The sequence below is a fragment of the Anomaloglossus baeobatrachus genome, chromosome 10 (assembly GCF_048569485.1).
Source record: "Anomaloglossus baeobatrachus isolate aAnoBae1 chromosome 10, aAnoBae1.hap1, whole genome shotgun sequence".
NCBI classification, from domain to species: domain Eukaryota; kingdom Metazoa; phylum Chordata; class Amphibia; order Anura; family Aromobatidae; genus Anomaloglossus; species Anomaloglossus baeobatrachus.
The window spans coordinates 92405749-92432508 of record NC_134362.1 but is presented as its reverse complement, the minus strand read 5'-3'; positions in this window follow the sequence as shown (position 1 = coordinate 92432508).

The window sequence follows — 26760 nt, the reverse complement described above, 5'->3', positions numbered from 1 at the left end:
CACACTGAGTGACAGCTGTCTCACTGCACCCAATCACAGCAGCCGGTGTGTGTATACTGTGCAGTGAAATAAATAATTAAATAATTAAAAAAAACGGCGTGCGGTCCTCCCAATTTTAATACCAGCCAGATAAAGCCATACGGCTGAAGGCTGGTATTCTCAGGATGGGGAGCTCCACGTTATGGGGAGCCCCCCACCCTAACAATATCAGTCAGCAGCCGCCCAGAATTGCCGCATACATTAGATGCGACAGTTCTGGGGCTGTACCCGGCTCTTCCCGATTTACCCTAGTGCGTTGGCAAATCGGGGTAATAAGGAGTTAATGGCAGCCCATAGCTGCCACTAAATCCTAGATTAATCATGTCAGGCGTCTCCCCGAGATTCCTTCCATGATTAATCTGTAAATTACAGTTAAAAAACACACACACCCGAAAAATCCTTTATTAGAAATAAAAAACACTAACAAAGTCCCTCATTACCAATTTATTAACCCCGACAAACCCTCCATGTCCGGCGTACTCCACAGTCCTCCAGCGTCGCGTCCAGCTCTGCTGCATGGAAGTGACAGGAGCTGCAGAATACACCGCCGCTCCGGTCACCTCCACGCAGCTAATGAGATGAGTATAGCGATCAGCTGAGCTGTCACTGAGGTTACCTGGATCCAGCGGTGGATGCAGCGGTGGCCGCGGGTAACCTCAGTGACAGCTCAGCTGATCGCGCTACTCACCGCCGCTCCAGTCAGCTCCATGCACCAACTGAGGTGAGTATAGCGATCAGCTGCTGTCACTGAGGTTAATCGCGGCCACCGCTGGATCCAGCGGTGGCCGGGAGTTACCTGACTGACAGCAGCTGATTGCGCTATTCCCTTCATTAGCTGCGTGGAGGTGACCGGAGCGGCGGTGTCTTCTGCAGCTCCTGTCACTTCCATGCAGCAGAGCTGGACGCGACGCCGGAGTCCGTGGAGTACGCCGGACATGGAGGGTTTGTCGGGGTTAATAAATTGGTAATGAGGGACTTTGTTAGTGTTTTGTATTTCTAATAAAGGATTTTTCGGGTGTGTGTGTTTTTTAACTGTAATTTACAGATTAATCATGGAAGGAATCTCGGGGAGACGCCTGACATGATTAATCTAGGATTTAGTGGCAGCTATGGGCTGCCATTAACTCCTTATTACCCCGATTTGCCAACGCACTAGGGTAAATCGGGAAGAGCCGGGTACAGCCCCAGAACTGTCGCATATAATGTATGCGGCAATTCTGGGCAGCTGCTGACTGATATTGTTAGGGTGGGGGGCTCCCCATAACGTGGAGCTCCCCATCCTGAGAATACCAGCCTTCAGCTGTATGGCTTTATCTGGCTGGTATTAAAATTGGGGGGACCGCACGCCGTTTTTTTTAATTATTTATTTATTTATTTTACTGCACAGTACAGACCCGCCCACCGGCTGCTGTGATTGGGTGCAGTGTGACACCTGTCACTCAGCGTGGGGGCGTGTCTCACTGCAACCAATCATAGGCGCCTGTGGGCGTGGAAAGCAGGGAATATGAGATGGCTGTGTACAGAGCACAGCGCGCCGGCCGGTATAAAGGCTCGGTCACGCTGTGCAGGCCGGCCAATCACTGCAATTCCACAACTAACAGGGCTGTGGCATTGCAGTGGTCTGCCAGCCAATCCCTGCATGAGGGCTGGCTCTCAAAAGAGCGCCAACATGCAGAAATCAAGACCACGAGTAAAGCACGAGTATTGCAAAATTACTCGGTACCCGCCGAGTAGCCCGAGTACAGTGATACTCGTGCGAGTACCGAGTAGTAACAAGCATACTCGCTCATCACTAAAAATAACAAAATAAAATTTTTATTTTTACCAACTTGGATTTGAACCAGCAATTTTCAAACATGTCTCCAGCAGCTTCCTGGCTTCCCAGCTGCTCTAGCTGTTGAGCCACTAGGAATTGATGACATCAGATAGAGGATTACACAGGACACAGCTCCATTGTACAGAGCAGCGTCTCTGTGTCCTTTATTCTAGAGGGAGAGGAAACGAGATTTTTTTTTTTCTTTTAATAAAATTACTAAAAATAACAAAAAAATAGAATAATTGTAATTTTATTGCACTTTTTTCTAAAAGAATAAACATCACAAATCAGCAAATAACATGGACATATTTGGTGTCCCTGTAATCGTAACGACTCGAAACAACGCAGCGATCAGATTATTGATGGGGATCGGTAAATGGCGGGAAAAAATGGTGCAATTTATTATTTTTCTTTATTAAAACCCATAAAAAATGTAATAAAAATGTATCACTGAGGCCATATTCACACGTATCAGAAATGCTGCATTTTTTCTGCAGGTGTCCGGGCCATGAGCGCAATAACAATCTCCTCTGATTATTGCGTATCTGCGGTATTTTTTATGCATTGTCCCTTATTTGATACATGTTTGGTGCAAATAAGCAATGTCATATAGTGACACATAGAAATATAAGAAAATTCTGGCTGCTATGAATATTAACGAACAGTCTGGAGCATGTGCTGAATGACCCTTACTGACGAATGGGTGTGGCTAGGGGCGTGGTCAAATTTCGACGCGGCGCGCGCAGCGCGCCGCTTACTTTGTCCCTCTTTCCTTTCTTCAAAAGTTGGGAGGTAGGGATGAGGGAGAGTAGAGCTGAGATGGTAAGAGAGGGGGGAGTGTGAGGATAGGGAGAGGAGAAGGAGAGGAAAGGAGAAAAATGGAGAGGGAGAGTAGAGCTGAGTTAGTCAGAAAGAAGAGAGGTAGAGGAGATAGGGAGAATAGGGAGAGGAGAGCTGAGACAGTCAGGGAGAGACGAGGAACAGGAGAGCTGAAAGGAGAGGTTGAAAAGAGCTGATAAGGTCAGGAAGGAGAGTATCGGGAGAGATGAGGGAGAGGAGAGGGGGAGCAGAACTGAGATGATAAGAGAGAGAAGAGGGAGAGGAAATGAAAGAAAAGGAGAGGGAGAGTAGAGCTGAGATGGTCAGGGAAAAGAGAGGTAGTGGAGAGGGGGTGAATAGGGAGAGGAGAGCTGAGACAGTCAGAAAGAGGAGAAGGAGAGGAGAGCTGAAAAGAGAGGGAGAGGAGAGCAGAAACCGCCAATGAGAGCAGTTGAGAGGGAGAAGAGAGCTGAGAGGGTTAGTTAAAAGAGAGGAGGGCTGAGACAGTCTGTCAGAGGAGAGGGAGATGTGAGGGAAAAAAGAGCGAGAAGACAGAAGAGGAGAGCTAAGAAGGTCAGAGAGAGGAGAGGCGAGGGAGATGAGAGTTAGAACAGAGGAGAGAATAGGGAGAGGAAAGGAGAGCTGAGATTGTCAGGGAGAGGAGAATGAGAAGAAAGCAGATGGAGAGGAGAGCTAAAATAATCATGGAGAGGGGAGGAACTGCAGAGGGAGTGGAGAGCTGAGAGAGTCAAGGAGATTAGAGGAGAGGGAAAGAAGATCTGAGAAGTCAGGGTGAGATGTGGAAGAAGAGCGCTGAGATAGTCAAGGAGAGGAGAGGGAATGGGGAGGAAGAGGAGACAGAGAGAAGAGGAAGAGGAGAGGAGAGGGAGAGGATAGATAAAGGAGAAGAGAGGAAGAGAGGAGAGGGAGAGGAGAGGAAAAGAGAGGGAGAGCTGAGATGGTCAGGGAAAGGGAAAGGAGAGGGAGAGGAGAGGGAGAGGGACAGGAGAGGTGAGTTGAGATAGTCACAGAGATGAGAGGTAGCAGAGAGCTGAGATGGTCAAGGAAAGGAGAGGAGAGGGAGTAGAGAGCTGAGATGGTTAGGAAGAAGAGAGGGAGAGGAGAGCTCAGATGGTCAGGCAGAGGAGACAGAGAGCACAGCAGAGATGGTCAGGGAAAAGAGAAGAGAGGGAGAGGTTAAGGAGAGGAAAGCTTAGATGAATGAGGAGAAGGTGAGGGAGAGGAGAGCTGATATGGTCAGGGAAAGGGCAGTAGAGCTGAGATGATCAGGGAGAGGAGAGAAGAGGAGAAGGAGAGGAGAGGGAGAAGAGCGGCAAACCAAAGGAGAGGGAGAGGAGAGAGAGAAGAGCTGATATAGTCAGGGATAGGAGAGGCAGAGGAGAGGGTGAGAAGAGAGATAAGAAAGGAAAGGGAGAGGAGGAGAGGGAGTGGAGAGCAGGGATGGTCAGGGAAAGGACCGGATAGGAAAGGTAGATTAGGACTAGAGATGAGCCACCCCCTGGCATTCGAGTTCGGTTCGTCGAATGGAGGCCTCGTTTGACGAACTTTCGATGAACCGTTCAATGAACCACTCGAACCCCATTGAAAACAATGGGAGGCAAACACAGAAAAACACATTATACATGTACACATACAGTTAATAAACATTATAAAGATGGACACTAGCGCTCCCACAAGGAATGGGAAAGGGGCTATACTTAACTCTGGGGGTATGGAGGTGATGCCGGGGTGGGGGGGGACACAGGACTGAAAATATCAGTTAAATCTATAAAAAAGGGGGGGGGAGGGAATGGAAGCTGCAGGCAGTTGGCAGGGTCTGCGTAAACCTGTCTAAAAGAAGAAATAAATGAAAAACTACCGCGCTGACTTGATGAGTGGGAAAAGGCAGTGAATGGGTGGACCTAAATTTAGGTATACAAATATGGAGACACAGCAGGGAATTGGTAAAATGTAAGCTGATTTATTGTATAATAATTTAAGATAAAACACAACACAAGTTTTAAAATCTAATATATAAAGCTCAGTGTATGTGTGTATGTCCGCTAAAGGAATCCGCACCGTCGCATTTACAATCACGAAATTTTGCACAGACACTCCATGTGACTCAGGGAACGTCATAGACTATGTTTGTGCGGGAAAATTTAACCCCGTGCTTTCCAGTTACTCTACAAAAATCCTGCAGCCAATAAACAGAATGGAGCTGGGAGCTATAGACTATAAATAGCAACTGTCAGTGGATGCTATAGGAACAAAATAAACTGTTAGTATAAGATAGGATAGAAGGATAGAGAGACAGAAAAAGATAGACAGACAGAGAGAGACAGCCCGGCAAAGAGACAGCCAAAGAAAGAGACAGCCGGAGAAAGAGACAGCCGGAGAAAGAGACAGCTGGAGAAAAAGAAAGCCCGGCAAAGAGACAGTCCGGGAAAGAGACAGGCCGGGAAAGAGACAGACCGGGAAAGAGACAGGCCGGGAAAGAGACAGGCCGGGAAAGAGACAGGCCGGCAAAGAGACAGGCCGGCAAAGAGACAGGCCGGCAAAGAGACAGGCCGGCAAAGAGACAGGCCGAGAAAGAGACAGACCGGGAAAGAGACAGCCGGGCAAAGAGACAGCCGGGCAAAGAGACAGCCAGGCAAAGAGACAGAGAGAGAGAGAGACAGACAGATTGATGCATATACAGAGAGATAGAAACAGACAGACAAGGAAAGAGACAGACAGTGAGACAGACAGACAGTGACACACAGACAGAGACTGGGAGAGAGACAGAGAGACAGTTACTATCCCGGGCAACGCCCGGGTACTACAGCTAGTTAAGGATAAAAACAAAACAAAAAACCTCTGCGTGGAGGTATTGTGGAGAAGGTCCTGGTGAGGAACTTAGGGACAGAAGGGGAGGCTTGAGACCTGTTAGGAATGCAAAATGACAGGAATGAATGCAGGTAAACTGATAATAGGAATAATGAGGATCGGGGTTGAATACTAATTACCTGGTGGTTATGAACACAATGAGGATGAAAATGTAGAATTTCTGAAAATGACAAGATGAGGAGAGAAAAACTTTTGGTGTTTCCCCTTTATGTAGGAACCTGTAAACCAAAATAAGTAGATTAGTCTGTGTTGACAGTCTGCTCCACAGTGTGGGGGCTTCCTAAAAAGGGGTGGGGGAGGAGGGGAAACCTACCAGTGCTGGTTTTTTGAGTGCCTGTGTATTCGCTTTTGGAGGCCTGATAGATTGGCGATATTTAAAAAAATGTCCTAAAAATATTAGTAGATTGAAATTAGTACTAATAGATAAACCACAGGAATACAAGTGTTAATGGAAAAATGAAAACAATGGGAGGCAAACACAAACACATAAAAACACATTATACATGTACACATACAGTTAATAAACATTGCCATAACACTTACAGGTCCCCGCGACGCATCCTGCACTCTGTCTCCCGCCGATTTTCCTTCCGATAATTGCTGCATCCTCCCGGTAACCAGTACTGATGATAGGACCTATCGTGACGTCAAAAAAGCATGTGACCAGTCACGTGTCTATTATCTCATTGGCTACAGACTGGTCACATGGCTAGACGTCATTGTTAGATCCTGTCAGTGCATCTCTCCGGTTCGCGGTGATCATTCAAGCTTGTCCGTGTACCGGCGAAATGCTCTGGCACATGGTCGACTCCCCATTCCTGCATGTGTGCCCACATGCAGGGACTAGCTGTCACAGCCAATAAATAGCGGCAGCGGGAATCACGTGATCGGAGCACCATTGCTATGGTAACCCGCCTGTCAGTGGTGACGTCACCGCTTACAGCATGCAGCTTCTGCTCACTCACTGAGTGAATAGACTGCACGGGAGCAGCAGTGTCTTCCTCCCATGCAGTGCTGTCTGATGTAGCAGAGCTGCATGGGTTGAAGGAGAAAGAAGACAGAAGACCAGTATCGTGGAGGGCTGACAGGCAGTATTAAACATGGAGTCTCTAATGTGTCTGTGTATTTATTTCTATTAAAGTATTTTTTCTGTGTGGTGTCTTTTTTTAACCCTTTATTGGAGATTCTTAATGGCCAGGTCAAACTTGCCTGACATTAAGAATCTCTGGCTTAATACTAGCTAGTAAAACAAAGCTAGTATTAACTCATTATTACCCAGCAAGCCACCCGGCTTCAGGGCTGCTGGAAGAGATGGATACAGCGACAGATGATGGCGCTTCTATGAAAGCGACATTTTCTGGGGCGGCTGCAGACTGCAATTCACAGCAGAGGGGCCCAGAAAGCTCGGGCTAACCTGTGCTGCAGATTCCAATCCACAGCTGCCTAGTTGTACCTGGCTGTATACAGAAATGGGGCGAAGCCCAAGTCGTTTTCTTTTTAATTATTTCATGAAATTCATGAAATAATTAAAAAAAGGGCTTCCCTATATTTTTAGTTCCCAGCCGAGTACAAATAGGCAGCTAGGGGTTGTCGGCAACCCGTACCTGCCTGCTGTACCTGGCTAGCATACAAAAATATGGCGAAGCTCACATCATTTTTTTTTTAGTTTTTTTGGCAAAAAACATAAAAAATGCTTCCCTGGATTTTCCATTCCCAGTGAAGGTAACACCAAGCAGTGGGGGTTAGTAGCCAGTAGCTGCTTGGATTACCCTTAACTAGCAATACAAAAAATGCAGCGGGAGCCCATATATTTTTTTTAATTATTTATTTAAATAACTAAAAAAAAATGGACTTCCCTGTATTTTGATTGCCTGACAACACAGTGCTCTAAAAATAAATCATTAAAAAACATGACATAAAAACATCCGTATCTGGGCAAAATGCCACTATTTGGACTACAAACCTCCATCTATGGGCAGCTAGGCACCTGCAATAATGGTTATGAATAGAGTTGAGCACGGTTCGTGGTTCGTGGTTCTCCAGTTCGCGGTTCGAGCGATTTTGGGGGCTGTTCTAGATCAATCTAGACCTCAAGCTTTTTGCTAAAAGCTCGATAGTTCTAGTTACGCTCGAGAACGGATCTAGCAGCAAAAAGCCAAGCTAATTAGTAGCTGGCTTTTCGCTGTAATAGTGTAAGTCACTCTGTGACTCACACTGTTATGAAAATTCAGCGTATAGTGTGCGGGAACTGTGCATTCAGATCACTGCTGCTGGGATAATGGCAATCGCCATTTTTTTTTTCCCTTGTCTTCCTTCCCTAAGCGCACGTGTAGTGGGGCGGGCCAGCATGTCAGCCAATCCCAGACACACACACAGCTAAGTGGACTTTTAGACAGAGAAGCAATGGCATGTGTGATAGGATGTCCATGTCACATGTCCCCACATTATAAATACGGGCATCTGCCCGTCTGGACTCCATTATCTGCCTTCTGCGTCTGGGTGTCAGTCACCGCAGTTGCAGCTCCTTTCTCCGATACTGCTGTGTACACTCTACACACAGCGCTATACAGAATAGGGATAGAAGGTTTTTTCAGCCCTTGAAAGGGCTAATAACAGCAGGCTCGGAGCCATAAGTGACAGTCAGGTCCGTGGAAAGAGGTTTTAACAGCTACAGATAAGAGCATCTGTGTAGCTAAGGTCAGGGAGTTCCTTGTTGCATTTCACCATTAGGAGGGATAGAAAGTGAGGCTTCCTTTCCTCTTACCTGACCCACAACCCGGCCACTGTACCCTCCTGCCCTTTGCACACTCAAGCTCATTGTTACTAAGCCATTATACTAGCAAACACTGAGGAAACTTAGTGGTATCCTAAAAGTGGCTGTTGGACTTCCATTAGTGCCCTACTAGTGCAAATCTATTTGCAGCACCTCTGCATTGCACACTCAAGCTCATTGTTACTAAGCCATTATACTAGCAAACACTGAGGAAACTTAGTGGCATCCTAAACGTGGCTGTTGGACTTCCATTAGTGTCCCACTAGTGCAAATCTATTTGCAGCACCTCTGCATTGCACACTCAAGCTCATTGTTACTAAGCCATTATACTAGCAAACACTGAGGAAACTTAGTGGCATCCTAAAAGTGGCTGTTGGACTTCATTATTGTCCCACTGGTGCAAATCTATTTGCGGCACCTCTGCATTGCACACTGAAACTCATTTTTACTAAGCCATTATACTAGCAAACACTGAGGAAACTTAGTGGCATCCTAAAAGTGGCTGTTGGACTTCATTATTGTCCCACTGGTGCACAGCTATTTGCAGCACCACTGCATTGCACACTCAAACTCATTTTTACTAAGCTATTATACTAGTAAACTGAGGAAACTTAGTGGCATCCTAAAAGTGGCTGTTGGACTTCATTATTGTCCCACTGGTGCAAAGATATCTGCAGCACCTTTGCATTGCACACTCAAACTCATTTTTACTAAGCCATTATAATAGCAAACACTGAGGAAACTTAGTGGCATGCTAAAAGTGGCTGTTGCACTTCCATTAGTGTCCCACTAGTGCAAATCTATTTGCAGCACTTCTGCATTGCACACTCAAGCTCATTGTTACTAAGCCATTATACTAGCAAACACTGAGGAAACTTAGTGGCATCCTAAAAGTGGCTGTTTGACTTCCATTAGTGTCCCACTAGTGGAAATCTATTTGCAGCACCTCTGCATTGCACACTTAAGCTCATTGTTACTAAGCCATTATACTAGCAAACACTGAGGAAACTTAGTGGCATCCTAAAAGTGGCTGTTGGACTTCCATTAGTGTCCCACTAGTGCAAATCTATTTGCAGCACCTCTGCATTGCACACTCAAGCACATTGTTACTAAGCCATTATACTAGCAAACACTGAGTAACCTTAGTGGCATCCTAAAAGTGGCTGTTGGACTTCCATTAGTGTCCCACTAGTGCAAATCTATTTGCAGCACCTCTGCATTGCACACTTAAGCTCATTAATACTAAGCCATTATACTAGCAAACACTGAGGAAACTTAGTGGCATCCTAAAAGTGGCTGTTGGACTTCATTAGTGTCCCACTAGTGCAAATCTATTTGCAGCACCTCTGCATTGCACACTTAAGCTCATTAATACTAAGCCATTATACTAGCAAACACTGAGGAAACTTAGTGGCATCCTAAAAGTGGCTGTTGGACTTCATTAGTGTCCCACTAGTGCAAATCTATTTGCAGCACCTCTGCATTGCACACATAAGCTCATTAATACTAAGCCATTATACTAGCAAACACTGAGGAAACTTAGTGGCATCCTAAAAGTGGCTGTTGGACTTCATTAGTGTCCCACTAGTGCAAATCTATTTGCAGCACCTCTGCATTGCACACTCAAGCTCATTGTTACTAAGCCATTATACTAGCAAACACTTAGGAAACTTAGTGGCATCCTAAAAGTGGCTGTTGGACTTCATTATTGTCCCACTGGTGCAATGATATTTGCAGCACCTCTGCATTGCACACTCAAGCTCATTGTTACTAAGCCATTCCAATAGCAAACTGTGCTGCCAGTTTAAGGGCCGTAGTTGCATTGTCAGGGATAGTTGTTGTTGTTTATTCTGCTGTCAATAAAGCTAGACTACCGCTGCAATCTACACCACCTCTCAATTTTTACTACCACATTTTAAGTGCACAATCTTGTCGCAATCAAAATGAGTGGCAAAATGACAGATGCTGGTGGAAAGGGGAACTGGCGTGTTGGAAAAGGAAAAAAAAGGGTTTGTCTGTGGGGAAGGTGGCAAAGCTCCATTAACATCTGCAGAAGATAGACCACCTTCCAGCAAAAGTAAGATGTCTACAACTTTCCGTGGACAATCCGATGTGCTCCCTTTTTTACGGACACAAACAACTGAAACAAAGGTAGATGATGGCCAAAAAAAGAAAATGCTTGAATGGATCTCAAGTGGTCCAACAAGTGCCCTCTCCGCCACCTCAACTACCGCATCCAAAAAAGACCAGTCCTCTGAGTTGTCATCCCAATCACACTTGCTTTCTCCCAGCTCTCAAGTCTCCATCCGCCCTGCACAGTATGGTGGAACAGAGATGGCTGAGTCTCCAGAGCTTTTCAGTCACACTATAGCCTGGGAATCAGAGGTCTGCTCCCAAGCTACAGTTAGTACAGACCAGGAAATGGTCTGCAGTGATGCCCAGAACCTTTGTGACTCAGATTCGGGCCATGATGACCAAGTTCATGAGCATAATGTTGACCCTTATTCACAAACTGAAACACCTGTTGTAATAGACAATGAGGAACATACTGATGATGATGAGACGCAGATACCAGATTGGGATGACAACCTAAATATTCGTTCAGGGCAGAAAGAGGCTCGGTCTGAAGGGGAGGGGAGTGCAAACACAACGTTTGATGAGGAACTTCTAGATCCCACCTACTGTCAACCCACAGTCAGGCACTCGAGGAGGACAACAGAGGTGGTGGAGGAGGATGCTACTGACGACGAAGTTACCTTGCGCCTTCCTGGACAGAAGAGGAGTACTGGTAGCATGTCTACAACTGCATCCTCAGCCACCACTCTGCCTCTGAGCACTAGTCAGGGTGGCTCAGCAGGTCGCATGCCCTCAAAGCCTTGCCTAGCCTGGTCCTTTTTTGACATAGGAAAAGATCGCCAAAATCATGTGATATGTAAAATTTATTGTGATTCTGTTAGTAGATGGCAAAACCTCAGCAGTTTGACAACTTCTTCCATGAATCGTCACATGAATAAATAACATAGGTCCCAGTGGGAAGCTCACCGTGCTGCAATGCGGCCTAGCGGAACGGACCATCCACCGCCTGCCCCTTCCAGTGCATCCGCGCGCACTTCATCTTCTAGGACTGTGGGGACAGCTGTCACACCTGGTTTTCCACGCACAACTTCCACCAGTGTAATCGCAACAGGCAGTTTGCTTGGTAGGTCGTCAGTTGGTTTGGAAGGGGAAACAAGTGTGTGTGTACAGCTCTCTCAGACATCGATGGCATCAACATTGGATGAACGCAACATCATGTGTACGCCTGCACTTTCCTCACAAACCTGCATTTTTTCAGGGACACCCTACTCAACACCGTCTACACACAGCAGCCAGATCTCTGTCCCTCAGATGTGGACAAAAAAAAGGCCATTTCCTGCGACCCATGACAAAGCTAAAAGGTTGACTTTATCCCTCTGTAAGCTCTTGGCTACCGAAATGCTGCCTTTCCGCCTCGTGGACACACAGGATTTTAGAGACCTTATGTCTGTCGCTGTGCCCCAGTACCAGATGCCCAGTCGCCACTACTTCTCTAAGAAAGGTGTGCCTGCGCTACACCAGCATATCGCACACAACATCCCCGCTTCCTTGAGAAACTCTGTGTGTGAACGGGTGCATTTCACCACCGATACTTGGACCAGTAAGCATGGACAGGGACGTTACATGTCGCTGACTGGGCACTGGGTAACTATGGTGATAGATGGTGAAGGGTATGCTGCACAAGTCTTGCCGTCCCCACGACTTGTGTGTCAATCCTCTGTCTAGTGTAATAGGGAAAATAGGGATGCACAGCCCAAAATCAACACATTTGAGTGCAGCCTATGTGTAAACTGAGAATGCAAGCAAAAAGAAGAAGAAGGCACACATATATGAAGGCGCACATCAGAATCGTCTAATCTTGAATATAATAAATTTTATTGGGTCAAAAAAGGGGGGGACAGACAAGGACATCATAAAAACCTTTAAAATACACATATTGTGTAAAATATGCAACCATATTTTGCTATATTTATCTACATTGCTTTGAATACGTTGCTTAGGCAGCATTGTAGGGGCCGGGTTTATACATCATTGACATGGGCGCAGTTTTTAGTCATGATATAATTGTATGACTATCTATTTGAGGACTCCATCTACACTATATATACCACTCAGGCATTAAGTGTCATATTGGTTATTTGTCCTTATTGTTGATAAGAGGGTATTCTTTGCATGCTATATATTGCTGACTGTGTTATCATATGGAATGTCATTTATTTCTATGGGAGCATCAGTGTGGTCAGATGTTATATGTGTATTTTAAAGGTTTTTATGATGTCCTTGTCTGTCCCCCCCTTTTTTGACCCAATAAAATTTATTATATTCAAGATTAGACGATTCTGATGTGTGCCTTCATATATGTGTGCCTTCTTCTTCTCAATCCTCTGTCTGTCCAAGTTCCTCCACTGCTTCTGCCTCCTCCACCTCATATGGGTCATCCACCTCCGCCCCAAGCCTGCCTGGTCAGGCCACCAGCGTTCTAACTGCGCATAAGGAATCACGCACCCTCATTACTATGCTGGCAGCAGAGCGCAACGGCATCAGGCAGTTTTTAGCTTGAAATGTCTTGGAAATAAGAGTCACACAGCGGCTGAGTTGTGGGCAGCTCTGGAGACTGAGTTTAATAAATGGTTGTCTCCACTCAACCTGCAGCCTGGTAAGGCCGTGTGCGACAATGCTGCAAACCTGGGTGCGGCCCTTCGCCTGGGCAAGGTGACACACGTGCCTTGTATGGCTCACGTGTTGAACCTTGTTGTCCAGCAATTTTTAACACACGATCCCAGCCTAGATGGCCTTCTGAACAGGGCACGAAAACTGTCTGCTCACTCCCGCAGTTCAACCGCCGCAGCTGAGCGACTTGCATCGCTCCAGAAGTCTTTCGGCTTGCCGGTTCATCGCCTGAAATGCGATGTGCCGACACGCTGGAATTCGACTCTCCACATGTTACAGCGACTGTGGCAGCACCGTTGAGCCATGGTGCAATACGTCATGACGTATAGCCTGGGCCAACGAGATGCAGAGGTGGGGCAGATCACCCTGATGGAGTGGTCTCAGATCAAGGACCTATGCTCCCTTCTGCACAGTTTCGACATGGCGATGAATATGTTTAGCGCTGACAATGCCATTATCAGCATGACAATTCCAGTCATTTACATGCTGGAGCACACGCTAAACACTATTCGGAGTCAGGGGGTGGGACAACAGAAAGGGGAGGAACTACATTCATATGCGCAAGAGACAACAACATCACCAAGGTCCAGACGTTCATCATCACCAAAACAGCAGGCATGGGACCATGGGGGACAGGGATCAACAAGGGCGCATGGTAGCAGGCGAAATGTTGAGGAAGTTGCAGGAGAACATGAAGAAATGGAGGACGAACTGTCCATGGACATGGAAGACTCAGCGGATGAGGGAGACCTTGGTCAAATTTCAGTTGAAAGAGGTTGTGGGGAGATGTCAGAGGAAGAAAGAACGGTTACCACCTCTATGCCACAAACACAGCGCGGACTTGTCCGCATGGCTGCGCAATACACATGAGTGCCTTCTTGTTGCACTACCTCCAACATGACCCTCATATTGTCAAAATTAGAAGTGATGATGAGTACTGACTTGCCACACTATTAGATCCCCGGTACAAGTACAAATTTTGTGACATAATTCCAGCTATAGAAAGAGACGCACGTATGCAGGAGTATCAGCAAAAGCTGTTACTCGATCTTAACTCGGCTTTTCCGAGTGAATCTCCCAGTTGTAACTTGAGAAACATGAGACGGTCTCGTCATCTCCAACAGTCTACCCGTACCATCAGCACCGTATCTGGTGCTGGTAACAGCAATTTTATTGAATCTTTTCATAATTTTTTTAGACCATCCTTTGCAAGGAAACCAGAGACAAGTCTGACACATAGTCAACGGCTGGAGAGGATTACACAGGAGTATCTCCAAATGAACATTGATGCCATGACTTTGCAAATGGAGCCTTGCTCATTTTGGAATTCAAATCTTGAAAAATGTCCAGAGCTCTCCACTTACGCCTTGGAGATTTTGTCGTGTCTAGCTGCCAGCGTTGTCTCTGAACGTGTCTTCAGTGCTGCTGGGTGTGTGCTGACAGATAAGCGCACGCGTCTGTCCAGTGACAATGTGGACAGACTAACGTTCATCAAGATGAACAAGTCATGCATCCACAAGGAATTTACTACCCCTGTGTCATCCTGGGGAGAGTAAATGATTGTGGATTTGGAATGTGCTTGATGCAAATCAAAACATCCTGTTTGCAACTAGTGCACAAGTGCTGCCACTGAAGGGGTGGGTGTCTGTGTGGCCCAATTTTTGGAAAAAAGGGAGACTCCTCTTGGAGTAACCCTTGCTTGCTGTGTTTTTTAAAAGGAGCCAAGATGAACAATTCATGGTTCAGCAAAGACTTTGCTACCTACCCTGGTGTCATCCTGGTGACGGTTAAGGATGGCGTATTTTTAAATGTGCTTGATGCAAATCTACCTGTGAAGTGTACAACTGGGGCAAAAGTGCTGCCACTGATGGGGTGTGTGTGGCCCAATTTTTGGAAAAAAGGGAGACTCCGCTTGGAGTAACCCTTGCTTGCTGTGTTTTTTAAAAGGAGCCAAGATGAACATTTCATGGTTCAGCAAAGACTTTGCTACCTACCCCGGTGTCATCCTGGGGACGGTTAAGTATGGCGTTTTTTTTAATGTGATTGATGCAAATCTACCTGTGAAGTGTACAACTGGGTCACAAGTGCTGCCACTGAAGGGGTGGGTGTCTGTGTGGCCCAATTTTTGGAAAAAAGGAAGACTCCGCTTGGAGAAACCCTTGCTGTGTTTTGTAAAAGGATTCAAGATGAACAGATCTGGGATCAGCAAAGACTTTGCTACCTACCCCGGTGTCATCCAGGGGACGGTTAAGGATGGCATATTTTTGAATGTGCTTGATGCAAATTTACCTGTGAAGTGTACAACTGGGGCACAAGTGCTGCCACTGAAGGGGTGGGTGTCTGTGTGGCCCAATTTTTGGAAAAAAGGGAGACTCCGCTTGGAGTCAACTTGCGGTGTTTTACATGATTTTAGAAGGTCATGCCATGCCTATATCTGTGTCTCATCCTCTTTTCCTTGTAACGCTGTTTTGTTTAAGCATGAGAATTTGTTCTTGTCACTTTCCCATGTGTTTGTGTTGTGTTGTGAGTTGTTTGTCACCTTTTGGACACCTTTGAGTGTGTTTTCTAGGTGTTTTTATGTGTTTGTAATTGCCTCCCATTGTTTCCTATGCGGTTCGAGCGGTTCGCCAAACCGGTTCGCCACGAGACCTCCGTTCGGCGAACCGAACTCGAGCCGAACCTTGACTGGTTCGCTCATCTCTAGTCGTAACTGTTGCTACCAAAGCTGCAATGCCCTACTCATGAGGTAAGGGCTCGCTTAGTCAGGAGAACTATTCTACATTTCCAAATATTGGTATTTGCTGATATTATTGCTATTCCACCTACTATATATTGGAGATAGGATCTTCGAGATGGAATACCCCTTTAAGTCCAGTTATCCAGCTGAATGAATACTAAACAACAGAGCTCGCTGTTTAGACATGTTTTCTTGTGGCGTATAGCGGACTCTCATGTTTGGTAGTCGTTCAGCAGGGCAACTATAAAATCAAATACCTCCATTTGGAAATGTAGTATAGCTCTCCTGATCAACTATGTTCCTTACCTCATGAGCAGGGCATTGCAGTAGCTTACAGATGCATGGTTACCGCCACTCACTGTGTCTGAACACAGGAAGCTGAGATGACAGCGGCTCTGTGCATGTGCGAGCATCTTTTGTGAAGGAGGGGGCCAAGGGGGATCAACTCTGCACAGGTACCGTGGGACACCGGGGAACACCGGTGGGGTTATAGGGGGTGACCTGGCAGGGCCTGGGGAGGGGTTTTCTGTCGCATATGTCATGGCACATGCAACAGAAATCAGAGGAGTACGGTGAATGCGGCCAGCTCCCTGCTGTGCGCGCGGCCATCTTAGATTTCTGGGAGGGTGTCAGGGCGGGGCACTTTGGAGACACCGGGGGACCGGGGAGGAGATTTATCTCCCATCTGACATGTTTGTTCATGCCAGATGGGAGATAAGTAATTTTTTACCGGCGCTGTCATTTAATGTAACGTGATCATCAGTATACGGTGTATACCGGTGATCACGTGAGCGGGGACCGGAAAAACCAGCCTGAATCATAATCTCCAGGGTCTCAGCTACCCCCTGAGACCCCAGAGATTTTCTGATGCTGGGGGTCACTATTCACTTATCTCTGCTTGCTGTTTATAAATGGCAGATTAGAATAAGGCTATATTCACACGACCGATCCGTTTTTGCAGTCCGCAAAAAAAGATCCGTTTTTTTCACAGAGGCATCCATGTGGCATCAGTTTCCGTTCTGTATACGGTCCATATGTCATCCGTTTGTCATCCGTGTGCCTTTCATTTTTTTGTGTGCTGCAAAAAAACTGAAAGCGGGAAAATATATAAATTTACCAAGCATCCATAGCTTCAACCTACATGAGGCGGTCACATGTTCACTCCAGTGCTATTTTCTACTGCTTTTCACAGCGTAGAGCGCTCTGGTGATTTTCTTGTGCTTGTACACCTCATATCAGTCTTTTCATTCATTATAATGGCAGAAAGACACATAATGTCCCACTCTCCGGCATGTTGTAATTTTGCACCCTTTGGTGCCTTTCATGTGGCACTAAGGGGTGCTTAGCCTAGTATTTAGCCAAAAAAAATAAATAAATTAAAAAAAAAAATGACGTTAGGTTCCCCCTATTTTTGATAGCCAGCTAGTGTAAAACAGATGTCTGCAGCCTGCAGACCACAGCTGGCAGCTTCACCTTGGCTGGTAATCCAAAACTGAGGGCACCCAAGCTGTTATTTTAAATTAAATAAATAATTTAAAAAAAAAAACACGAGGGGGTCCCCCCAAAATTGAATCACCAGCCAAGGTAAAGCGGACAGCTGGGGTCTTATATTCTCAGACTAGGGAGGTCCATGTTTATTGGACTCTCCCCAGCCTAAAAATAGCAGGCCGCAGCCGCCCCAGAAGTGGCACATCCATTAGATGCACCAATCCTGGTGCTTTGCTCCAGCTCATCCCGTTGCCCTGGTGCGGTGGCAAACGGGGTAATATATGGGGTTAATACCAGATGTGTAATGTCACCTGGCATCAAGCCCTGGGGTTCATGATGTCAGGTGTCTATCAGATACCCAACATCACCAACCCAGTCAGTAATAAAAAAAAAAAAAAATGACAAACACATTTTTATTTGAAAAAACACTCCCCAATACATTCCCTCTTTCACCAATTTATTAGAAAAAAAACAAATCCAGGTCTGGTGTAATCCAAGGGGGTCCCATGACGATCCATACCATAGTCAATGTCCCAGTCAATGAAGAACAGAATGTTTCATATTCGCTGGTAGAGCAATGCAGTGACCTGAGCTAATATCAATAGGTCAGCCTAGGTCACTGCAGGGGATGATGAGCGCTGCTGTCAGGAGGATAGCAAGGTACATTACCTTATTATGATCGCTGCACTCCTGATAGCAGAGCTGTCACTGCAGGGCATGACAAGTGCTGCTGTCAGGAGGATAGATAAGATCATTACCTACGGTGATCGCTGCACTCTTGATAGCAGAGCTGTCACTGCAGGGCATGACAAGTGCTGCTGTCAGGAGGATAGATGAGATCATTACCTACGGTGATCGCTGCACTCCTGATAGTAGAGCTGTCAGTGCAGGGCATGACAAGTGCTGCTGTCAGGAGGATAGATGAGATCATTACCTACGGTGATCGCTGCACTCCTGATAGCAGAGCTGTCACTGCAGGGCATGATGAGCACTGCTGTCAGGAGGATAGCGAGGTACATTACCTACGGTGATCGCTGCACTCCTGATAGCTGAGCTGTCACTGAGTTAAATGACTGCCGCCTTCACAACCAAGTATCGCGAGTGCCTGTGACGTCAGCGCTAGTGACAGTCTCAGGTTGGCAGCAAGAAGAGATGTGACAAGCGGCGGCCATGGAAGATAGTGACAGCGCTGACGTTGGGAGGGCAGGACTTCATCACCACAGGTAAGGAACTTCACTAACCTCCTGACGGCAGCGCTTGTCATCCCCGCGGCTGCTGACTAGAGATGAGCGAACCGGTCCCGGTTCGGCTCGAGGCGGTTCGCCGAACGGGGGGTCTGGCTCGAGTTCGGCTCGTCGAACGTTCGACGAACCGAACTCGAGCCCATAGGAAACAATGGCAGGCAATCACAAACACAGTAAAACACCTAGAAAACACCCTCAAAGGTGTCCAAAAGGTGACAAACAACTCACAACACAACACAAACACATGGGAAAGTGACAAGGACATGTACTCATGTGAAAACAAAACAGCTGGACAAGGAAAAAGAGGAGGACACACAGATATAGGCATGGCACGCCCTTCTAAAGTCATGTAAAACACCGCAAGGTGACTCCAAGCGGAGTCTCCCTTTTTTCCAAAAATTGGGCCCCACACACCCACCCCTTCAGTGGCAGCAGTTGTGCCCCAGTTGTACACTTCACAGCTAGATTTGCATCAAGCACATTCAAAAATACGCCATTCTTATCCGTCCCCAGGATGACACCGGGGTAGGTAGCAAAGTCTTTCCTGATCCCAGCTCTGTTCATCTTGGCTTCTTTTAAAAACACAGCAAGCAAGGGTTACTCCAAGCGGAGTCTCCCTTTTTTCCAAAAATTGGGCCCCACACACACCCACCCCTTCAGTGGCAGCAGTTGTGCCCCAGTTGTACACTTCACAGCTAGATTTGCATCAAGCACATTCAAAAATACGCTATTCTTAACCGTCCCCAGGATGACACCGGGGTAGGTAGCAAAGTCTTTCCTGATCCCAGCTCTGTTCATCTTGGCTTCTTTTAAAAACACAGCAAGCAAGGGTTACTCCAAGCGGAGTCTCCCTTTTTTCCAAAAATTGGGCCACACAGACACCCACCCCATCAGTGGCAGCACTTGGGCCCTAGTTGCAAACAGGATGTTTTGATTTGCATCAAGCACATTCAAAAATACGCTATTCTTAGCCGTCCACAGGATGACACCGGGGTAGGTAGCAAAGTCTTTCCTGATCCCAGCTCTGTTCATCTTGGCTTCTTTTAAAAACACAGCAAGCAAGGGTTACTCCAAGCGGAGTCTCCCTTTTTTCCAAAAATTGGGCCACACAGACACCCACCCCATCAGTGGCAGCACTTGGGCCCTAGTTGCAAACAGGATGTTTTGATTTGCATCAAGCACATTCAAAAATACGCTATTCTTAGCCGTCCCCAGGATGACACTGGGGTAGGTAGCAAAGTCTTTGCTGACCCATGACTTGTTCATCTTGGCTTCTTTTAAAAACAATGTAAGCAAGGGTTACTCCAAGCGGAGTCTCCCCTTTTTTCCAAAAATTGGGCCCCACACACACCCACCCATTCAGTGGCAGCAGTTGTGCCCCAGTTGTACACTTCACAGCTAGATTTGCATCAAGCACATTCAAAAATACGCCATTCTTATCCGTCCCCAGGATGACACCGGGGTAGGTAGCAAAGTCTTTCCTGATCCCAGCTCTGTTCATCTTGGCTTCTTTTAAAAACACAGCAAGCAAGGGTTACTCCAAGCGGAGTCTCCCTTTTTTCCAAAAATTGGGCCACACAGACACCCACCACATCAGTGGCAGCACTTGGGCCCTAGTTGCAAACAGGATGTTTTGATTTGCATCAAGCACATTCAAAAATACGCTATTCTTAGCCGTCCCCAGGATGACACCGGGGTAGGTAGCAAAGTCTTTGCTGACCCATGACTTGTTCATCTTGGCTTCTTTTAAAAACAATGTAAGCAAGGGTTACTCCAAGCGGAGTCTCCCTTTTTTCCAAAAATTGGGCCACACAGACACCCACCCCATCAGTGGCAGCACTTGGGCCCTAGTTGCAAACAGGATGTTTTGATTTGCATCAAGCACATTCAAAAATACGCTATTCTTAGCCGTCCCCAGGATGACACCGGGGTAGGTAGCAAAGTCTTTCCTGATCCCAGCTCTGTTCATCTTGGCTTCTTTTAAAAACACAGCAAGCAAGGGTTACTCCAAGCGGAGTCTCCCTTTTTTCCAAAAATTGGGCCACACAGACACCCACCCCATCAGTGGCAGCACTTGGGCCCTAGTTGCAAACAGGATGTTTTGATTTGCATCAAGCACATTCCAAATCCACAAGCATTTACTCTCCCCAGGATGACACAGGGGTAGTAAATTCCTTCTGGATCCATGACTTGTTCATTTTGATGAACGTCAGTCTGTCCACATTGTCACTGGACAGACGCGTGCGCTTATCTGTCAGCACACACCCAGCAGCACTGAATACACGTTCAGAGACAACGCTGGCAGCTGGACACGACAAAATCTCCAAGGCGTAAGTTGCGAGCTCTGGCCATTTTTGTAGGTTTGAAGCCCAAAAGGAGCAAGGCTCCAGTTGCACAGTCATGGCATCGATGTTCATTTGGAGATACTCCTGTATCATCCTCTCCAGCCGTTGACTATGTGTCAGACTTGTTGTCTCTGGTGGCCTTGCAAAAGAGGGTCTAAAAAAATTATGAAAAGATTCCATAAAATTGCTGTTACCGGCACCAGAAAAGGTCCTACTGGTACGGGTAGACTGTTGAAGATGACGAGACCGTCCCATGTTTGTCAAGTTACAACTGGGAGATTCACTCCCTGCACCTGCACGGTTGTTTGGTGGAAAAGCCGAGCTAAGATCTAGTAACAGCTTCTGCTGATACTCCTGCATACGTGCGTCCCTTTCTATGGCTGGAATTATGTCACAAAATTTGGACTTGTACCGGGGATCTAATAGTGTGGCAATCCAGTAGTCATCATCACTTCTAATTTTGACAATACGACTGTCATGTTGGAGGTAGTGCAACAAAAAGGCACTCATGTGTCTTGCGCAGCCATGCGGACCAAGTCCATGCTGTGTTTGTGGCATAGAGGTGCTACCCGTTCTTTCTTCCTCTGACATCTGACCCCAACCTCTTTCAACTGAAATTTGACCAAGGTCTCCCTCATCCGCTGAGTCTTCCATGTCCATGGACAGTTCGTCCTCCATTTCTTCATGTTCTCCTGCACCTTGCTCAACATTTCGCCTGCTACTATGCGCCCTTGTCGATCCCTGTCCCCCATGGTCCCATGCCTGCTGCGTTGGTGATGATGAACGTCTGGACCTTCGTGATGTTGTTGTCCCTTGCGCATATGAATCCTCCTGTAGTTCCTCCCCTTCATGTTGTCCCACCCCCTGACTCCGAATAGTGTTTAGCGTGTGCTCCAGCATGTAAATGACTGGAATCGTCATGCTGATAATGGCATTGTCAGAGCTAAACATATTCGTCGCCATGTCGAAACTGTGCAGAAGGGTGCATAGGTCCTTGATCTGAGACCACTCCATCAGGGTGATCTGCCCCACCTCTGCATCTCGTTGGCCCAGGCTATACGTCATGACGTATTGCACCAGGGCTCTGCGGTGCTGCCACAGTCGCTGTAACATGTGGAGAGTTGAATTCCAGCGTGTCGCCACATCGCATTTCAGGCGATGAACCGGCAGGCCGAAAGACTTCTGGAGCGATGCAAGTCGCTCTGCTGCGGCGCTTGAACGGCGGAAGTGAGCTGACAGTTTTCGTGCCCTGTTCAGAAGGCCATCTAGGCCGGGATAGTGTGTTAAAAATTGCTGCACGACAAGGTTCAACACGTGAGCCATACAAGGTACGTGTGTCACCTTGCCCAGGCGAAGTGCCGCACCCAGGTTTGCAGCATTGTCGCACACGGCCTTACCAGGCTGCAGTTTGAGTGGAGACAACCATTTATTAAACTCGGACCGCAAAGCTGACCACAACTCCTCAGCTGTGTGACTCTTATTACCAAGACATGTCAAGCTAAAGACCGCCTGATGCCGTTGCGCTCTGCTGCCAGCATAGTAATGAGGGGTGCGTGATTCCTTCTGCGCAGTGAGAACGCTGGTGGCCTGACCAGGCAGGCTTGGGGCGGAGGTGGAGGACCCAGATGAGGTGGAGGATGCAGAAGCAGTGGCGGAACTTGGACAGACAGAGGATTGACACACAAGTCGTGGGGACGGCAAGACTTGTGCAGCAGACCCTTCACCATCTATCACCATAGTTACCCAGTGCCCAGTCAGCGACATGTAACGTCCCTGTCCATGCTTACTGGTCCAAGTATCGGTGGTGAAATGCACTTGTTCACACACAGAGTTTCTCAAGGAAGCGGTGATGTTGTGTGCGACATGCTGGTGTAGCGCGGGCACACCTTTCTTAGAGAAGTAGTGGCGACTAGGCATCTGGTACTGGGGCACAGCGACAGACATAAGGTCTCTAAAATCCTGTGTGTCCACTAGGCGGAAAGGCAGCATTTCGGTAGCCAACAGCTTACAGAGGGATAGAGTCAACCTCTTAGCTTTGTCATGGGTCGGAGGAAGTGGCCTTTTATTTGACCACATCTGAGGGACAGAGATCTGGCTGCTGTGTGTAGACGGTGTTGAGTAGGGTGTCCCTGGAAAAATGCAGGTTTGTGAGGAAAGTGCAGGCGGAGACATGATGTTGCCTTCATCCAACGTTGGTGCTATCGATGTCTGAGAGAGCTGTACACACTCACTTGTTTCCCCTTCCAAACCAACTGACGACCTTACAAGCAAACTGCCTGTTGCGGTTACAGTGGTGGAAGTTTTGCGTGGAAAAACAGGTGTGGCAGCTGTCCCCACAGAAGATGAAGAGCGCGCGGATGCAGTGGAAGGGGCGGGCGGTGGATGGTTCGCTCCGCTAGGCCGCATTGCAGCACGGTGAGCTTCCCACCGGGACTTATGATATTTATTCATGTGACGATTCATGGAAGAAGTTGTCAAACTGCTGAGCTTTTGACCTCTACTAAGAGAATCATGACAAATGTTACATATCACATGAGTTGGGCGATCTTTTTCGATGTGAAAAAAGGACCAGGCTAGGCAAGGCTTAGAGGCCATGCGACCTGTTGATCCACCCCGAATAATGCTCATAGGCAGAGTGGTGGCTGAGGATGCAGTTGTAGACGTGCTACCAGTGCTCCGACTCTGTCCAGGAAGGCGCAAGGTAACTTCGTCGTCGGTTGCATCCTCCTCCACCGCCTCTGTTGACCTCCTCGAGTGCCTGACTGGGGGTTGACAGTAGGTGGGATCTAGAACGTCATCATCAATTGTTGTGTTTGCACTCCCCTCCCCCTCAGACCGAGCCTCTTCTTGCCCTGACGGAATATTTAAGTTGTCATCCCAATCGGGTATCTGCGTCTCATCTTCATCAGTATGTTCCTCATTGTCTATAACCACAGGTGTTACAGTTTGTGACAAAGGGTCAACATTATGCTCAGAAACTTGGTCCTCACGGCCTGAATCTGAGTCACAAAGGTTCTGGGCATCACTGCAGACCATTTCCTGTTCTGTACTCACTGTAGCTTGGGAGCAGACCTCTGATTCCCAGGCTATAGTGTGACTGAACAGCTCTGCAGACTCAGCCATCTCAGTTCCACCATACTGTGCAGGGCTGATGGAGACTTCAGAGCTGGGAGAAATCAAGTGTGATTGGGATGACAACTCAGAGGACTGGTGTTTTTTGGATGCGGTACTTGAAGTGGCTGAGAGGGCACTTGTTGGACCACTTGAGATCCATTCAAGCATTTTCCTTTTTTGCCCATCATCTACCTTTCTTCCTGTTGTTCGTGTCCGTAAAAAAGGGAGCACATCGGATTGTCCACGGTAAGTAGTAGACATCTTACTTTTGCTGGTAGATGGTCTATCTTCAGCAGATGATAATGGAGCTTTGCCACCTTCCCCACGGACAAAACCTTTTTTGCCTTTTCCACCACGCCTCTTCCCCTTTCCACCAGCATCTGTCATTTTGCCACTCATGTTGATTGCGACAAGATTGTGGACTGAAAATGTGGTAGTAAAAATTGAGAGGTGGTGAAGATTGCAGTGGTGGTCTAGCTTTATTAACAGCAGAATAATAAAGAATAAATATCCCTGACAATGCAACTTAGTTATAATTAGTTGGAGTGTGCAACGCAGGCAGACGTGCTGCAAATGTCTTTGCACTAGTGGGACTATAGCAAAGTCCAATAGCCACGTATAGGATGCCACTAGGTACACTGAGTGTTTGCTAGTATAATGGCTTGGTTAGAATGAGTTGTAGTGTGCAACGCAGGCAGACGCGCTCTGCAAATGTCTTTGCACTAGTGGGACTATAGCAAAGTCCAATAGCCACGTATAGGATGCCACTAGGTACACTGAGTGTTTGCTAGTATAATGGCTTGGTTAGAATGAGTTGTAGTGTGCAACGCAGGCAGACGCGCTCTGCAAATGTCTTTGCACTAGTGGGACTATAGCAAAGTCCAATAGCCACGTATAGGATGCCACTAGGTACACTGAGTGTTTGCTAGTATAATGGCTTGGTTAGAATGAGTTGTAGTGTGCAACGCAGGCAGACGCGCTCTGCAAATGTCTTTGCACTAGTGGGACTATAGCAAAGTCCAATAGCCACGTATAGGATGCCACTAGGTACACTGAGTGTTTGCTAGTATAATGGCTTGGTTAGAATGAGTTGTAGTGTGCAACGCAGGCAGACGCGCTCTGCAAATGTCTTTGCACTAGTGGGACTATAGCAAAGTCCAATAGCCACGTATAGGATGCCACTAGGTACACTGAGTGTTTGCTAGTATAATGGCTTGGTTAGAATGAGTTGTAGTGTGCAACGCAGGCAGACGCGCTCTGCAAATGTCTTTGCACTAGTGGGACTATAGCAAAGTCCAATAGCCACGTATAGGATGCCACTAGGTACACTGAGTGTTTGCTAGTATAATGGCTTGGTTAGAATGAGTTGTAGTGTGCAACGCAGGCAGACGCGCTCTGCAAATGTCTTTGCACTAGTGGGACTATAGCAAAGTCCAATAGCCACGTATAGGATGCCACTAGGTACACTGAGTGTTTGCTAGTATAATGGCTTGGTTAGAATGAGTTGTAGTGTGCAACGCAGGCAGACGCGCTCTGCAAATGTCTTTGCACTAGTGGGACTATAGCAAAGTCCAATAGCCACGTATAGGATGCCACTAGGTACACTGAGTGTTTGCTAGTATAATGGCTTGGTTAGAATGAGTTGTAGTGTGCAACGCAGGCAGACGCGCTCTGCAAATGTCTTTGCACTAGTGGGACTATAGCAAAGTCCAATAGCCACGTATAGGATGCCACTAGGTACACTGAGTGTTTGCTAGTATAATGGCTTGGTTAGAATGAGTTGTAGTGTGCAACGCAGGCAGACGCGCTCTGCAAATGTCTTTGCACTAGTGGGACTATAGCAAAGTCCAATAGCCACGTATAGGATGCCACTAGGTACACTGAGTGTTTGCTAGTATAATGGCTTGGTTAGAATGAGTTGTAGTGTGCAACGCAGGCAGACGCGCTCTGCAAATGTCTTTGCACTAGTGGGACTATAGCAAAGTCCAATAGCCACGTATAGGATGCCACTAGGTACACTGAGTGTTTGCTAGTATAATGGCTTGGTTAGAATGAGTTGTAGTGTGCAACGCAGGCAGACGCGCTCTGCAAATGTCTTTGCACTAGTGGGACTATAGCAAAGTCCAATAGCCACGTATAGGATGCCACTAGGTACACTGAGTGTTTGCTAGTATAATGGCTTGGTTAGAATGAGTTGTAGTGTGCAACGCAGGCAGACGCGCTCTGCAAATGTCTTTGCACTAGTGGGACTATAGCAAAGTCCAATAGCCACGTATAGGATGCCACTAGGTACACTGAGTGTTTGCTAGTATAATGGCTTGGTTAGAATGAGTTGTAGTGTGCAACGCAGGCAGACGCGCTCTGCAAATGTCTTTGCACTAGTGGGACTATAGCAAAGTCCAATAGCCACGTATAGGATGCCACTAGGTACACTGAGTGTTTGCTAGTATAATGGCTTGGTTAGAATGAGTTGTAGTGTGCAACGCAGGCAGACGCGCTCTGCAAATGTCTTTGCACTAGTGGGACTATAGCAAAGTCCAATAGCCACGTATAGGATGCCACTAGGTACACTGAGTGTTTGCTAGTATAATGGCTTGGTTAGAATGAGTTGTAGTGTGCAACGCAGGCAGACGCGCTCTGCAAATGTCTTTGCACTAGTGGGACTATAGCAAAGTCCAATAGCCACGTATAGGATGCCACTAGGTACACTGAGTGTTTGCTAGTATAATGGCTTGGTTAGAATGAGTTGT